This window comes from Miniopterus schreibersii (assembly GCF_964146895.1).
Source record: "Miniopterus schreibersii genome assembly, chromosome: 7".
Classification (NCBI taxonomy): domain Eukaryota; kingdom Metazoa; phylum Chordata; class Mammalia; order Chiroptera; family Miniopteridae; genus Miniopterus; species Miniopterus schreibersii.
Window position 1 is genome coordinate 50365179 of NC_138108.1, and position 13061 is coordinate 50378239.

General features: G+C 37.1%; 1 protein-coding gene across 16 annotated transcripts in view; it reads left to right on the top strand.

Annotated features, from left to right (window-relative positions):
• The window catches only part of RBMS1 (RNA binding motif single stranded interacting protein 1), a 202990-nt gene that overhangs the window by 128320 nt on the left and 61609 nt on the right, over window positions 1-13061 (top strand). The gene's annotated exons all lie outside the window — the stretch shown is intronic.

The window sequence follows — 13061 nt, forward strand, 5'->3', positions numbered from 1 at the left end:
TCTGTGTTTTTGTGGCTTAATAAATCACAATTTAAAATATTTGTTTCTAGCTTCTTTTAATCTTCTGTGCACTATACATCTAGTCTCTGTCTCCTATGAGTTTCTGATAAATTTCTTGATAAATTCCTAGACTTGAACTTGAAAGAACATTCTTCTTCTGGAAGTAGGTCATCATACCACAGTTGTTAGTTTCTTTTTCTCCTCTCCTTTGCTTTTCTCTCTTTGTGGATGTCTGTTCTACGAGCACAGCCTTTACTGGGCTTGCATAGACAGTAATGATTTATTGGTTCTGAGTTTTTCAGCATTGGCTCTATTTCTTTATAGGGTTCATTCCTACCTCAATCTTATATAGCTTTCATGGTTTTCTGGCTTCTGCTACTGCTAGACCTGGGTTTCCTCTGTGGGTCTGCCACTAACCAGTGTCCTGCAGGAAGAATTTTAACACCACATTGGTGAGAAAGGAGGAGGTCACGCTTTATAAGTAATCTCAGACTGCAGCCAGTTGGGTCACCCTTCCGCTCTCCATTTGTATTGCTTTTACTGTCTGAACCTCCCCAGCAGCTCAGTCTTAAGGAGTGCTGCTGCCACACGGGCACAGTTGCCAGGGTGTGTCACAGTCTGAGCAGGTCTTTTCATGTTATGGACTAATATGAGACATAAAGATAAGCATCTTTGGGCGTGTGCCTAAAATGTGTTCCCTGCTGCTGCCCACATCTGCACAGAATGTACAGGTAGGCCCTGTCTCTCAATCAGTTGTCCTGGCTTACTGACCCCAAGTGGCCCTTTCGGTGTTTCTCAGGCCCACCAGGCCTGCTTCTGCCTTCCAGCCCTGCGATGTTTTTTTCTCCTTTGCCTGCATTGCTCCTCCCCGATCCTCCTGACTCACTCCCTCACCTCCTTCAAGACTTAGCTCAAATGTCGCCTTCTCAACAACTCTATCTTAATCTGCCTCCACTTCATCTGGGCATTCTTAATCTTAGTCCCCCTTTCCTTGAGCAACTTAATTGTCATAAATGCCACCCTCTAACATACTGTATAATTCACATGTTTTTGCTTATTTATTATAAGCAAACATCAATAAATATTTTTGAGTGAATGAATAAAATGCTTTTTTATATGGCACAAAGGACAGCCAGATATGAGCCCAAGCATTTTAATTGCAGAAGCATTGTTTTGATAGCCAGACTCGGGAAGTATTCCTGCATATTTGTGTGTCTCACACACACACACACACACACACACACACACACACACACTCACTCACTGAGACGAGCAACTAAAATCTCAGTGAATGTAGATTACTCAGTACTGGGAAAGGCCCTGGAGAAAATGAATGCTTTAAAATTTGCCACAGAGACAAACTTTATCTTTCCCCATTATATGTATATATATATATTTTTCCCTAATACTTTTTTTCTCTCATCTATTTATTATCCTATATGTATATTTCTGTAACAAATAATTTCTGTAACATAACATCAAATAATTTTTGTAATAAGGCAGGCTGTAAATAAATAAATCTAAACAGAAATGGTAAATAAGTAAGCAACCTCTTTTAGCCTTCAGCTCCTCATTGGTAACATCAGCAAATGGGACCAAGAGGAGGAATAAACACAGAAGTAGCAACCTGCCGCCTCATTTCCTCCTGCCTGCAGAACTGCTGATAAATAAGTGGGAACACTCGTTCCTGGGCCTCAGAATCCCTCCCTACACTACACAACCACTGGCCATGCATCGGAGTTGGCATGTAACATGAAAGCTATTTGAAACCCTTGGCAGATTTCTTCCAGCTCTGTAATCTAAGGAAAGGGAGAAATAAAGAGTTACTCTGTCTTTCTAGGGAATGGAAACCTTGCTTTTTTCAGTTTTTTGGTATTTAATATCTTTGCATAAGGCACATTAACAAACCAGGGGGTTGTATCTCCAAGTAACCAATAACTGGGCTATTTTTTAATTTAGTAAACAAAAAAAGCTTATATTAACTAACTCAGTTTTCTGATTATAGAGGTTTACCTTATATGGATATTTTATATGCATTGTCAATTTTCAAAGCAGTAGGGTACAATGGAATGCATTTTCCTATCATGATCCAGGTTACACTTAACACTTGAGTTTCAGAGTCATCAGTAGGACCAGTTGTCATTGAACTGTGCTTATGATCAATTTCTCATCAATCAGGTGCTTGATCGCCAGGTCATTTGCTCTGTTTGATCAGTGCTGGTTCATAGTCATAGACAAGCTCTTCAGGCTTAACCACCAATGAGCAGTGAGGCACTTGAAACAGTTGACCTGTGTTAGTAAGCCTTTTTGCTCCTGCCTCATTTCCCTTTGTCCTATATTCCTTGCTATTGATTTTTACCTTTATTTTATCTTGTGGGGTATGCCTTTTAATAAGCTACCCTGACTCCATTCTTGAGCAGGACAGCCTGTACACATGCATCATGTATGTATGTATGTTTACATATCCACACATATATACGCATACATGCACACAAGCTTATATGTTTGAATGCATAAACAGATGAATAAATGCCATTTTTACATATGTGAGTAAAATAATGAAAAAATATCCACTAGAAATCTTTTTCATTTGTTTGGTAAAAGGATATTTTAAATGAGACACCTTTTGAAATTACTGTAGGGAAAATTTGGAGGTTTAAAATGTGTATACTCTTTTTTAAAATAAAGAAACACATACCCAATATTATTTGGGGTAGATTTATATAATGATTTCCTTTCACATTACATTTTAAGTGGAATAGATGGCATTCTTTAATCAGATCACAATTAGGAAAACTTGTTTAGGGTAATATAATTAGAGCTCATGACTGTGTCAGCCATTGTTCTTTTCTTATGGTCAAAGCTCAGAAATGCTGCCCGGACCATTCCCCATACAATGGACAGTGTCTGACTTGTTACTGTTTGTTTTAGCCCACTTTCTCAGTCATGAACTCTAAATTAAGACTGAGATAATGAATATGAAAGAACTTTTGTAAAGAATAGAACTATCTTTACAAACAAGATCAGAGATATCAGGGCCCCTATCAGACTAGATTTGAGATATTGCCCACGAAATGCAGCAAAATCCTTTAGTTTCGCAATGGTATGATTCATGTGATAATATATGATAATGTATGTGAAAGTGTTTTTACATGGTGTTAGAGATAAAAAGAAATGTAACTCTCAAGATTGCTCGTTCCGTGGATGAAAATGGTGGGCAGCCCTTGTAGGTGGTTTTACCCCTAATATTCATGGTTGGCCGTTTATGCCAGTCTGTTATGACCTCCAGTGGGGAAACTGATTAGTCCTGCTGCTGTCTTGTGTTCACCACCATTCTGCTCCAAATAATTTTCCAGTTTTACAGTCTTGCTTTGTCTCTTGCATCAATAAAATCCATTATTATAACTGTCCTTTTCTACCACTGGATGTCACATGGATACTATCATTGGGAATAAAAATAAAGTTTAAAAATGCTGTTTAAATAAAGAAACACAGCATGATATTATAACCATTACATGAAAAATTACTGTTCAAGAATCTTATGTGTACGCAGGGTTGTGTTCACTTTGGTGTTTATGTGGTTGGAAATGTCTTGTGAGCACTATTCTGGGTTTATCGTTGAATCTTTAAACCATTTGAATTAGTGTTACTACAGAGCCAATAGAGTATTACGTTAGCATTCTAAGCAGTTAATTGTTGGTCCTCAGACAGGAAAAGACATCCATGGTTCCATGTCTGCATTAATACTGAAAGCAATTTTATTCCATTAGTTCAAAGTCACTCATTCTTTCTCTGACATTAATTTCTTAGGTGATTTAAGTTAAAGCACAGACACTCTGACAGTGGGTTTACACATTTTTTCACTAGTGGTAAGAAAAGATCTCTTTTATAAGTTTTCTTTTGTAATCATTCTTTTGCAAAGTTTGCTTTTTTAAAAAAAAACAACTTCTGCATAATAATTACAGTTAGTTTAAATTGATAAAAAACCCAAATGAAAAATAAGAGTTCTCTTTGCTGTTTTATTGGATGGTAGCTTTAAGAAATTTTGTTCAGAACACTGTAGTGTTAAGAGGATTTTGTTATTGGACACGAGGTGACTAACTTCTATTCTTTGGTTCTTCCATTGCGTTGCATTGCCTTTGAAGTCTTTTATGAATGGCTTAAAACAAAGAAAGGTTCAGTCCTAGCGTTAATCATTGAGAGAGTTAATGTGTAGCATCTCTTGCTTGCTGGCTCTTTTTACTCTAACCCCATTCCCGTGTTGGTTAATGTGTCTTTAGGAGGAAGGGACAAAGAATGGAAGCTCAAGCCAGTTTTACAGCATAGCAACTCAGGTCAACTTAGGTTAAATTTAGATACAGATATAAAGGAGATTTGAATATTTTCTGTGATTTGTCTGTATTTTACGGATATGATCTGATTATTTTATACAATTTTGATAAATAAAATTTGCATCTCAGGAAAGCAGGTCATCATTTGGAAAGAACGTTCAGGCTGGCTTGGGGGCTGCACTCAGCACCTGGAGGGCCCACTGGCCGCCGTGCATTCCGACTGCTTGGTGCCGGTCACACCAGGAGTTCAGTGTTCTCAGCATCCTGTCTGGGCTGGCATGTCTGAGTTAGAGTACATTCTGATGGTGAATAGTACTGTAGCTCATCTCTGATAACTGTAAAGACTCCCCAGAAGAGGTCAAGAGCTGAAGCTGTAATGAAATGCTTTTAGAATGAATGGTCAAGCATGGGAGGATGTCCCGGGGTTGAGGAGACCCAGGAGACTGGAGAAGTCTTCCCAGATTTGGAGAAAATTTGTTTATTGACTAATTCAGCAAATATCTATGCAGAATGCCTACTACACTAGGTGCTGGAGATTCAAAGTAGAGTTAATAACAGTTCTTCATTCTCAGCAATCACTGTCTGCTTCAGTTACTAATTTTGATACCATGCTTGACATACCCTGGACTGCTAAAGTGATCTCCAACCTTCTTAAAGTTTTAAACAGGGCATTACAAAGGAGGATTATTGCTGCCGTTTGCCATCCCCTTCCAGAGTGACAGTCGAAACACTTAACAATCAGAACAGACTTTACCCAATCAGAATAAGCACTGGCAAACTATTTATTCTCATCTTGCCCACCCATGGGGAACTTTCCTAATTTTGTAAAGGGATTTAAAGGCATACAATTTAGCTGGGCTTTCTTAAGGAATAAATAAAAGACAATGCATATGATTCAGAGTCAGTTTAGATGCAAGAAACCTGAATTCCAGCCTTGAACCTACCTACCCATTACAAGGGTTGGTTATAAGCTGCCCATTAGACATGCACTAAATTTAGTTTCCTTTTTTTCATCTTTAAAGATTTTTAAGATTTTTAAGATTTTTCATCTTTAAAATGGAAATAATGTTATGTGGAATGTGAATTTTTAACCCCTGCCCCAGGTTCCCTGACTTCCCGCACAAGTGGGCAGTGTCAGTGCCCCTTAAGAAGTCTTCACCCTGTCCCCTGGCACTGTTTACCAGCCTCTGTATGGGCTGCTGTTCCTGGCGCTGAATGTTGATAACTCACTCCTTCCCCCCTCTCCCATATTTTCAGTTGCTCTCTATATTTCTGAGATGAAAATGTCTGGTTATGGCCCTCTTTTCTGAGCTGCTTGCTGTCTTATGTTTTTGGTCTGCTAGTCTATAGGACCTAATGCTTTACAGATTACTCAGCTTAGTGTTGTGGGTTTTACAATGAGAAGAGAAAGGGTTCTACTTTCTGCGTCATTCTACTGAAATTACTGTGCAATCTTGGACAGATTTACCTGAAATTTAATCTCCTTTTTAGTAAAATAGGGGTAGAATACTAACATTCTAAGGGCTTTTTTAAACAGATAGAGACCTATCTTAGCTGTCATTTTGACCACCTAACCGGTGGGCACTCACAGATGGATGTTTTTATTTTTATCATTTTTGAAGTTAAGGATTAATGGTGCATCACCAGTCTAGTCTGGGGAGTCATTGTATACTGGGTTCAATTTAATAAACTTTGGTTTGAGCATCTGCTGTGTCTCAGGCACTGTACTAAATGATGGCACACTGAGATGATGCTAAGCTGAACAAGCAGAGACCCCTAGAGCCCATTGTACCTAACGCTTACCACCTGTTATGTACTGTAATATCAGGTTTTCTTTGCTGTCCTCTTTAGTCTAGAATCTGGACTGAGTGCCAGCACTCAGTAAATAGTAAATAGTTGTGAAGCGTCATAGCTGTGAAATGTTTTGCTATTCTCATATACTTGCCTCTTGAAAATTAAAATCTCATACCTTCCTTTTGAATAGTTTGTTTGCATCTTCATAGAACATATTAGTGTTTCTATATATTGTTAGAGTCATAAATCAAAATGCTCATCAAGGCACGTAAAACAACATAGATATGGAAAGGAAATGAAAATGTATCTACCTAGGTTCTGCCTTTGAATAAGGCTACTCTAGAAGTATCTCAGGATACTTGATCTTAGGTTAAAATTTCCAGAGGGATGAACTATTGCCTTGGTAGTAATACCTGTTGCCCCACCTAGTATTTCTTCTCACAAGTTACTTATTTTACCTATTTTACTCACTGTTGTAAAGGTAATGTGAGATAATTAATAAATTATCAGAAATAGATTAATTTTATTGATTTCATGTTGACTTTTAAAAAATAAAACTTGAAGGTTAAAAAGGAAAAAGTCCATTAAATAGTAAGAACTGTTTTCTTAAGTCCAAGCTGTTCAGAGCATTTGGCAATAAAGGGTAGGAGAGGAAATAAATACCTAGTTTTACATGCATTGGCAAGTCCTACAACACTTTTATTTATTTTTTAATTTTTTAAAAAATTTACTTTAGAGAGAGAGGAAGGGAGAAAGAGAAACATTGATTTATTATTCTACTTATTTATGCATTCACTAGTTGATTCTTGTGTGTGTCCTGTTTGAGGATCAAACCCACAACCTTGGCGTATTGGGATGAGGCTCTAACCAACTGAGCTACCCAGCCAGTGCCCTATAGCGCTTTTCAATGTCACTCTAATTTTAGTCAGTAAATCCAGTTTTTTGTAGCTGATATTCTTGTACTATGAAAAATATACTATATAAAGGATTTGCAGAATTAATAGCACACATGAAAATTAGAACAGATACATGGTGGTCTTGCCTTAGGAATGAATTATTTTTAGGTTTTAGAAAGGGGTTTAGTTGTAATTATTTTAATGTCAAAGCAAAAATTATAAAACTGTATTTTACAATCCCAGATGCCTCACGATAAGCCATTTTATATAATCTGTACTCCTGTTTTCTCTGGTTGATAATTAAATTTTACTTCAGGTGACTCACAGCGGAGGTCACAACTTCCTATAATGGCAGTAATGCACATTAATAACTGTGTGGTCACCAGTAACACGGCCCTTAATTAGAACCAGTAATCTGATAGGTTTAATAACGAAACAGAAGGCCCCACTGAAGTAGTTCATTTTCCACATGCAGACCTAGGACAGAGCCACTGCTATGATTTGGCCGCAAGAAGACAACAGAATGTGGCTAATGCTAAAATCAGTGTGTTCTTTTCCTGTGGATTTTACATTTTTGTGTGTTTTTTTAAATTTATGGCATTCAAAGAGAATTTCTAAAATACTGAAATAGACAATCTTGATTTCACTTTTAGGTATAGTCACTGGAAGTCAGGTTCTGTCTTGTCTAAGACTCCACAAAAAGAGGAATTCCCAACCCTATGAGAACTGTGCTTTGTCCCTCCTTGGATATTACATTTAATTGAAGTGAACATTTTTAACCCAGGCAGCGGCCTTCTTCCGGACATGGCCTGTCTGCCTGGAATCATAACTTGGCTTCATCACTAAGTTTCCATGAGGTGTGATGGCTTCTTAGGTCCCTTATTCCAGTTCTTGGGAGGTAATTATTTTTTCATATATCACTTGAAGATCCTTAATTTGAATTGCAGTGGGGTGATGACAATGTAAACTTTTTCCTAAATTTTTTTGTCTTTCTTTACTGCTAACTTGATATATGCTTTTTAAGGACTCTGATCTTAGTAATGATGTGGATGCTGTAGGGTAGAAAGAGTATCGGACACCTTAGAATATGTTCTATTTCTGCTGTAATGCTGATTTCACAATCTTAAGAGATTTTACTGTGTGAACATTTAAATAATTAGGTAGCTGGCACTATTAACGAATGAGTGTAATGGCTTTCAAAAATAATCTCTGGTTGGATTTTCTTTGCATCACACATTTTGCATCTTTCAGTAACTGTAAGAGACACCAGTGATGTCTATTTATATGTTTAAACAGATATAGGAACATATCTCTAATTGACATATAACCTTGTATTAATTTTAGGTGTACAACATAATGATCTGATATCTGTATAGTGTGAACTGATCACCATAATAAGTTTAGTTAACATTCATCACCACACATAGTTACAAATTTATTTTTCTTGTAGTGAGAACTTTTAAGTTCTACTCTCTTAGCAACTTTCAAATATACAATACAGTAGTATCAGCTATAATCACCGCGCAGTACGTTACACCCCAGGACTTATTTCTTTTATAACTGGAAGTTTGTACCTTTAGATCACACCAAGATGATTTTGCCTCTCAAAATTTCATGATGCAATGACAAGCATTAATAGAAGCCATTTTCTTCAAGGAAGAAGAATCAGATATTTAAGACAAATATCTGTAAATGATAGTAATAAAACAGCTGCTCAGAATTCAGAGCATCTTAATTAGCCCTTTGAACAAGGTGCTAATGTCACTGGATTTCACAGGCAATTTTACCAGGTTTTAAGGTCAAACATTAAGATTGTGAAATGAAACATATCATTGCTAGATAAGACATGGTTTAAGAAAGATCTCACCAGGTTTACTGAACTTTTCTTTTAGAGAGTGTTTTTTATTACATTTCTCAATATTATTAGTGGACCACATTAAGCATTTTAATTTAGTTGTAAATGTTTGAAAACATATAACTACATTGGAGGTAAAAGTTCAACTTTAGATCTTGTTCACATTCACCTACTCAAATATTTATTTGAGATTTGGAATGGAGGGGAATTTGAGATGTGAAATAAAATTATTTGGACCTTTTTTTTGGTTAATCCTCGCCTGAGGATGTTTTTTCCATTGATTTTTAGAGAGAGTGGAAGGGAGAGGTGGTGGGGAGAGACATTGATGTGAGACACATTGATTGGGTGCCTCCTGCCCAAGCCCTGACTGGAGCTGGGATCAAACCTGCAACTTAGGTATGTGCCCTTGACCGAGACTCAAACCTGTGACCTTTCTGTGTGCAGGCCAACGCTCAAACCACTGAGCACACTGGCCAGGGCAAAATTATTTGGACATTTTAATGTACCTTGCTGGTTTGATTTAAAACAGAAAATAGATGGTAGTATAGCTCAGCTCTCCTGGCCCTTCTGTATTTACAGATACCCATATCTAGGTACCCCTAAGAACAGGAAGAATGTTCTCAGGTAATATCGAATTAACATGTCTCTTTTTGTGTTAATGTCACTAGATTTATTGTTTGTTTTTCAGTTCCGATTTCTCCCTGTACCCTTAACTCTCTCTACCTCATGGTAGACATGGGATCCCCCTGTCCCTTTTGAGGTGTCAGGATGGAGACTTTCTGTGCTTGGCAATGGTACCACGTTGTCAGCTTCATTGTTAGCGCTGCGATTCAGTTCGGTGCTGGGCGGAGGCAAGGTAATTACGGGGCTGGAGCTACCAATAAAAGGATGTTTATCACAGTACCATTTGCAGTACTAAAAAATTGGAAACAGCCTAAATGTTCAGAAATAATTAATGAAATTATAATGTGTCCATTAAAACGTTATAATCATTAAAGATCTTGTTTTTGAAGAATATTTAATGCCATGCAAAGAATTCTCACAATGTATTATTAAGTGAGAAAGATTCAGTTCTTACATATTCACCCTTATCCCAGTTTTGTTGAAAATTTTAGTTGTCTGTTCACCCACTCACATACATACAGTTTTAAAACTCTAAGAAAATTAATTTTTCCAATTGTATAATCTTTTTAAAAATGAACATTCACAGAAGGGGAGAAATAAGAGCAAAAATGAGAGTTGAATGTGAAACTGTTCCTAATTATTGGATTAAGGGTTATTTGGATTAAGACTATAATAATAGTTGGATTTTTAAGTCGCTTGAAGGTGTATCACTCTTCTACGACTTAATATGTGTTTTAGAATAGCAAGTTTTAAAAAAAATTCTGTACCTTTACTGACATACCTATGAGTGTCCCAGTTTTCTAAAAGATTGAATTGGAAGTTTCACCTTTTTGTTAAGGGTTGGACACGTACTACTAATTTCTTTAGCTCTGACTTTAAAGTTTGGGTGGTGGTTGTTTTTTCCTGGATGGGGGTAGTTTGCCTCTCTTTATAACTTGCATATCATAAAATTCTGGTTATCTGCATTTCTTTACTGTTGAATTTGCACCTACTTCAGATCTTTCCTAAATGTTGATTCCTAACACTCTCAAGCTTCCTATAATTTCTGTCATTGTTTCTTTAGAGATCTCCTTCCTTTCCTCCTTCTCCTGTGTGTGCCCAGGTCAGCTGGTGTGTTTCTGCTGTTACTGGATTACTCCTTGGGGAACCAGAAGCCAGTGTTGGGCCTCCTGGGAGTGTGTTTTGAGAAATCCTTACTTACAGTGTCTTCCAGAATCTCATATTCACTGTAACAACATAGCCCAAAGGTGTCCCTTTTTAAATTTGTCAGTGAGCTTCAACAGAATTAAAGATGTTTCAGATGATTGTCTCATGGGACTATTTCGATATTTTGGCTACCATTCTTTAATGTTGGTCCATTAATAAATTATAGTAGAGGAAATGGTATGTTTTAATATTTTTTTTCTCAAAAATAATACATGCTTATAAAAATGAAAAAATATATACAAGAGTTTAAAGAAGATACTAAGAATCAGAAGTAATCCTATTGCTAAAGAACTCGTCTCCACAGCTTGTCGATACTTAATATATGTACATTCAGTTAACCTAATGTGACTTGTAAGGTCAGCACAACACAGCGTCAGAGTTCCGTGAGAGAGAGATGATGACTGATTGAGAGATGAGAACCTAAGCAGTACAGCTTCTGAAGGACAAGGGCCGACCGGGGTTACACAGCTCTCTGAATATTGTGAGCATTTAATGAGCACTAATGATGGTTCAGATATCACCAATCCAGAGATAAAATAAATGCCTTTATATATAGTTCTGTATAATAAGAAAAAACACAGAGCTAAGAACTAGCCTAACTTTTACTAACTATACCTAATTGCACTTTACTTTAGTCACAAAGGCTATTTCATACATATATACACACACAAATATTTTTAATTGTATTGCTCACATACATACACATGTGTGTAAGGATGTGTGCATATACACACACACATTCATTTTGCTATTTTGCTATTTTTGTACACTTTACTAAGAACTTTATTTTAGAACAGTCCACAGTGAGTAATAAATACACCCTTGAGTTTCAGTTCCTGGCACTTTAGGAAAAATTAATTTACAACTGCTATTCCCAGAACTTTTAGATCACCACAAATAATTTTAGAGCGTCAAGATAGCTTTGTCATCTGTTTCTTTCCAACTCCATCAGAGACCAGGAAAGACAACAGGCCAAAGCCATTGTTACCATGAACTTCAGAGGCTCAAAATAATTTGTTTTCCTGGAATTTCATATCGAATATTATTAAAGTAATGTGGTCATCAGTTTAGAGTTTATGCTCAGATTGTAATGTTATTCATAATGGAAATAAACAGTAAAACAATGAGACTTGTGACGGGTAAAGGAAAAAGAAAGATAACTACTTGGATAATGTAGCACAGAATTTTCCTCTGGAGTCTACACAGCTGGCTTCCTGGCTTCTTCTTTACCCACTTCTAGCCCTAGAGCTGAGGGCACAGGGGAAAGGGGTGTGATTTGGCCCAGGCAGGCCTGGGTCAGTCTGGCTCCCTGGATGATCCTGGTTAAGTTGCTTTTCCTTTCTGGCCTCAGTGTTCTCAGTCATAAAGTTGGGGAGATTAAGTGAGGCAACATATGTAAAGTTCCTCCGCCGGTGCTTGGCACAAAGAGGGCATGGAACAAATACGGTTTCTTCCTTTCCCTCGCCTTCCATCCTCTGCCGAGTGGTTATTGGATATTCCTCCACACTCACCTTGTTGTCTGTGCCTGATGGCCCCTGTCTTTACTTTTCACAGTTTCACTCTTAAATCAATTCGTTCAGTGACCATTTATGGAGTTCCTATCATGTGAAAGGCATTGTGGTAGAAAGCATAAGACATATAAATAAGACATGGTTCCTATCCTTAAGTTAATATTATAGATAAGACAAAAAAATAGACAGATGAGTTTGGCTTGAAGTTATTGTGCACTTTCATTTAGACCCTATTTAGATGGACAGTAGAATTTCCTGTAATGTTTTTTTACACCATACATGTAAAATGAAATAGTTTTTTCTTCTGTTTCTATTACAGTCAAGTTGTTATAGCAAAGGAGGAATGAAAAAGCATGTGGTCAGCAAGCTCCAGCTTTTCCAGTTATATCACAAATAGACTCTCTCAGAATCATTTACTGTGTATCTTATAAAGATTTATGGAAAGCTTTTTTTTATTATTAAATTCATCATGGATTCATTCATATTAGGAACTGCCTTAACTTTGGAAACTGTATTTCCAACTTGTAACAGCAGTTTTACTTTTCTGGATTTCTGCACCTTATTTTCTGTCTCACCTGTCGTAAAGGGGCTGTCACCATTTCACAATATTTAATAAGGATCATATTCTTTGTAGCTACGTACCGAGTTCATTACTGTCTCCAGAGCTTGCTACCCATGTGTGCTGTTGTATACCAGAAGGGAAATTGTTCCCAGGACCCCATGTACAGCTGGGGACATTGTCACCTACACAAGAAATGCCTGGCCCAGGAGGTGTTTGGGGCTGAAGTCCATCTCACACTCAGTCACCAAGTCCTGTGCCTGAGGGATTTCCTCCTGTCATAGA